Source organism: Helianthus annuus, chromosome 13 (genome assembly GCF_002127325.2).
Source record: "Helianthus annuus cultivar XRQ/B chromosome 13, HanXRQr2.0-SUNRISE, whole genome shotgun sequence".
Taxonomy (NCBI): domain Eukaryota; kingdom Viridiplantae; phylum Streptophyta; class Magnoliopsida; order Asterales; family Asteraceae; genus Helianthus; species Helianthus annuus.
The window spans coordinates 81,542,441-81,547,807 of NC_035445.2; positions in this window are offsets into that span (position 1 = coordinate 81,542,441).

A 5,367-nucleotide genomic window follows, 5' to 3' on the forward strand; every position below is an offset into this window, starting at 1 on the left:
CTCTGCATAATCAACTGATCACAAACCAAAAACAACACCATATTTCCTAGAAACCATTCACTTTAAAAACGCCAAAAAAATAGTTAAAAAAGCCACAGATGCGGAACCTCGTTTCTTCTATATTGAGTATTGATCTGAATGAAGTTTCACTGAATGGATTCTTCTCTGAGTTGGGTATCTCTATAATCTTTTGCTAAATGAGATTGACAAATATTCAAGAAAAAGAGACTGATGACACTGATATGTCATCATGTCACTTTGTTCTTAATGGATATATTGATGGTATAAAGGGATCAATACATTAAAGCATGCGTTGGTCTTCAACATGTCATCAAACAAGGATATATCAACCCACAATAAAGGATGCCACAAAAAATAAGCATCTTCTAAAGACAGACGTTATGTAGGAAAACAAGGATCTACATAAGGTATTCAAAAACAGGTTCAAAACGCCGAAAAGGTTAAAGTAGAAGAGGCTGATGACAGTGAAGATTTTGATGAGAAATTAGATTATAATTTTTAATTTTTTTTTCATTTTCTATTGTTTTTTATCTAATTTTTTGTTGTTTATTATCTAATTCTCTACTAATTTAAAAAAAATGAGTATAAAACGCCAAAAACTATAAACACCAAAACGCCTGATACTGTGAAAAACTGTGAGAACGGATACTAGCAAAGCACGATGTTGCTATATAAAACGCTAAAAAAGCCAAACAAAGTATTACTAGAAAAATCAACACTAATTAACAGATGAAATTGAACGAAACAGTAATTGCTAAACAGTAAAATGAAGAGACGGTAACATTATTGCCAAACATTTATTATATTAAAAGCCACTACATAGAAAATTGAATTTATTTATCTTTTCAAAACGCCATAATTTCCTGTCACATTATAGGCCTGTATCCTACATGGCACAACACTTGATATAATAAAATCAAGAAAATTACTGATGTTTTTTACATTAAAGGCCTGCATCCTGATCTAAAAAACAATAAAAACGCCAAAACAATACTTAAAACGCCAAAATATTTACTATGATCCTGATCTAAAAACAATAAAAAACGCCGCGTATTTATTAAACGCCAAAAAATGGAAAGATGAAGTGACACGCATTTAAAAAAAGAAATATATATATATATATATATATATATATATATATATATATATATATATATATATATATATATATATATATATATATATATATATATATATATATATATATATATAGGGGAAGGATAAATCGAAAACCCACTCCAGTTGACTAAACCCTGAAAACCCATTAATAACCATTGATTAACCATGATGGATGGCTGAGATTCATTTTGGGCCATTAATTGATTTTGAATGCCTTTATCTCTATTTTTTAATATATTTGATGTACTAGAGGGCAATATGGGAAATTACAAAGAGACAAAACTCTGCATGTGTAAGAGACTTTACATCACTACATCAGTCTTTAAAATTTCAAAAACCACAAAAATAACTCTCTCTCTCTCCCACTCATAATCTTCATCAACCCCTCTCAAATATACCCCCAAAATCACCAGACAAAATCGATGAATGCTGGAGATCTTCATCTCTCAAAATTATTTTTATGTTGTGATTATTTTTTATTAACTCAATCTTGCTAACTACAATCACCACATTTATTGTCATTAATAACAGTCATTTATTGTTATTAATTTGTTGGTATAAAGAAAACTTCCGAAAATGCTCGTCAAAATGGTGAATTATTTTTCTATATACTAATTTTCTTAATTAATATACAACATTGTCATAAAAAAAAAAAGATATTCAAGCAACCATCAACAAAAGCACATGATCAAGCACACATAGAGCAAAAATGTACAAAAATCTCAGTGAAAAAAAAATGTAACACGGATACAGCAAAAATGTACAAAAACCTGAGGCAAAAATAAAATATAACATGGTAAAAACAAAACAAAAAATCCATAACATATAAAATTCTCAGATTCAACACAGCAAAAAGTCTACATAAAATCTCAGGGGAAAAAATGTAACATGCAAACGTCTTTTGAATCATCTTCAACATCTGAAACATCATCTTCAACATCTGAAACATCTTCTTCAAAGTGTAGATTTGCAAAAATGCTGGAAAAAAAACATACTTATTCACCTTCTTGAACAAGATCTGAAACAAATTTTACACAAAAAATTGATGCAATCAATAATAAAAACAAGAGTCTAAAAAAGTGTAGCAACACACTTTATTTTCAGTAACGTGCATTATTTATGTAACACGAAAAAATGTAACATGCATTTTTTAATTATCAATTTATGCCAGAAACACAACACACTTTATTTTCAGTAACGTGCATTATTTATGTAACAAGAAAAAATGTAACATGCATTTTTTTAATAATCAAAAATTGCAGATCTACAAAACACAACAAAAATGCAAACTAAAAAAGTGTAGATTTGCAAACAAAGATGAAAAAAACCATACTTATTCACCTTCTTGAACAAGATCTGAAACAAATTTTACACAAAAAATTGATGCAATCAATAATAAAAACAACAAACTCATAAAACAAGAACTTAAAAACCTCCATTTTCTTGAACAAAAAAAATAGCAGATCCATAAACCACAACAAAAATGCAAACTAAAAAAGTGTAGACTTGCAAACAAAGCTGAAAAAAACATACTTATTCACCTTCTTGAACAAGATTTTCGAACAAACCCTTTGAGCCTCCTCAAAAACGTAAAAAAATGTGTAATTTCACCGGATCTTTCCCTGGTTTTGAACAAAAACTTCAGCCTTCTCTTCAATATCTGATTCATCATCTTCTTCGTGTATGATTTTCTTCAAAATAAACCAAAGAGGATCCGTCTTCATGGGGTTTGAAAAGAAACATGATGGATCCAGATCTAGATCTTGACGGGTTTAAAAGAAACATGATGGATCCAGGTCTAGATGACGGTACAGATCTAGATCTAGATGGCGTCTACATCGATCTAAAGCTCATCAGTTTCTCCGATTTCATTTTTGTTCTTGTTTTCTCGATAATGGAACAAGAGAGAGGGGGGGGGGGAAGTGTGCTAGAGAAGAGAGATGATGGAGGAAATGTTAGTCCCGTAACGATCCGGTTTCAGTTTCGGTTCGGTTAAAAATAGTGAGACGGGTGATTCGAGCCAAGAACAAACGAAAATGAACAATAAAGATGGAAACTTTCAGGATTTTCATTGAATGTGATAAGAGAATACAAAAGATAAACATCCACCCCGGGTGAGCTCCCCGGGGTGGTGGCTCCCAAATGCACCCTCTACAAGTGAGATTTACTCTACTATTTATAGCCCCTGAGCCTTGTCCTCCAAGCAAGCCGCCTCTTGCTTGGAAAACCTACTAAATTCGCTAAAAACACACGCGACTACAATATCTAAAATATCACAGCACTAATCCAAAAGTCGCCACCTCATACGATTAACAAAGTCGCTAAATAATGTCGCTTTAATTGATAACATCATTCTCAATTTGACCTAACAATATTCCCCCGAGAATGATGCTATCACTTCTTCAAAAGATCTTCAAAAATAAATCTGACGCCGTCTTCGAATCTTCACAAATCGGCTAAATACCCAAAATCTTCATTTTCGTTTTCCCCCGCAAATGTAGACCCTCCTATATCTTGTTAATCAAAGCTCCGTATCTTAATAAAGATAAAAATGTAATAGGCATGTGATAGGGTTCAAACTACAATGATAAAAATTAAATAATCAACTTTATTGTGAAGACCTTCAACTCTGTCAGATTGCGTTTAGCTCCTGATCCACCGCTAAAGTCGCCAATAACTTCTTTGGTGACAAAAACTCAAAACCCACCAAAGTCGTTGGCCCATAAAAAAATCTTGTACTCTGGGCCCACTAGTAATTCATGACCCCACCCACTCAACTTGAAAAAGTCTACTCAAATATAAAAATGCTTGGCCCAAATAAAATGCTTTAACACCCAGCCCTTCCCTCTTTAAGCAGGCCCACGCCAACTCGTGTAACAATCTCCTTGCACAGTCCAATTACCTTAGCCCATCATACAAAGGCCCAAAAAAAAATTGGCAATCTAACGTCGCCAAGAGTCTGGTGCTTTCAAGTTGGCCCAACAAACTTGATATCCATTCCAATACCCATCACCAACATTATCCATGATAAGAAATAGGCAGGCCACAAATTAATTCCAACATGCTCTAGCCCATACACAAAAACCTTGCTGCACGTAGAAGTTAACAGCTGTCATCACCATTAATCTTGTATTCCAATCATTGTGTGGGACCAGATAATTATTATTGTGCAATCATTTGGGCTCACAAACCTAGCCCATGCAAACCATGTTCCTAACCCTAGCCGCAACTAAAACATTTCCAGCCACCCAACACAGTACACACCAGCAAAACAACCGTCAGCCACCATGATCGCCGGAACCACCGTCAAACATTATATTAATCATTATCTCCGACGAGTTTAAATAGCAAATACACTAAAACATAAACAGCAGAAGCTCCGGCCACTCAGTCTCCGGCAAAGCCACCGTCGCAAGCTCGGAAACCGTATCACACAACTTTTTCGCTATATACTTAACCGATTCCCTACTAACAGACTCTACTAAACTCGATTTAAGCGTTAATTTCGTCTGTAGCGAAAGCAAAGGGTACAGAGTTACCGATTGAGAGTCGTCGTTACCATATTCGGCGGTGAGGATGCGGCGGAGGAGGACGGTGGACATGGCGCGTGCTTCGGCGTGCGGAGAACTGTGGAGGAGTTGAGATAATTTGAGAACGAGAGTGTGTAGATGATGTCGTTACCATATTCGGCGGTGAGGATGCGGCCTGTGAACGCTATGTGTTCCGACCAAGAATGTTCTCCACAACGATTCCGACGAAATTTATAACCAGGAAACCCGAAACCTTCTGAACACGAAACTTATGATATCATGACGTCCAGCCACCGGAAGCTTGAATCTTATGACATCAGAATGAAAGAATCACCACCATCATCTTCCTTGTCTCTCTACATCATGATGAACAAATACACTAGATCATATACAACACAAATAAAGTCGCCGGAACCGAAACAACCCAGAAACTTTCTTGGTCGCTCTTCTCAATTTCTCTCTGACCTCACCACTTTGCACCTTACGCCACTATCCTCCTTAAATATGAAAGGTGGCAGCTATGAAAACCCTACACCAAACTTAAAAATGAAAAGGAGAGAATTGTGGCCATAAACCCTAGCCGCCATACATCAAAACTTTCAGATCTATGCTTAAAATTTCAACCAAAACAGCCATAGATCATAATTTTAATGTCTCCGGCGGTTTTCCGGTGTAAATCCGACCAAACCGAAACTGA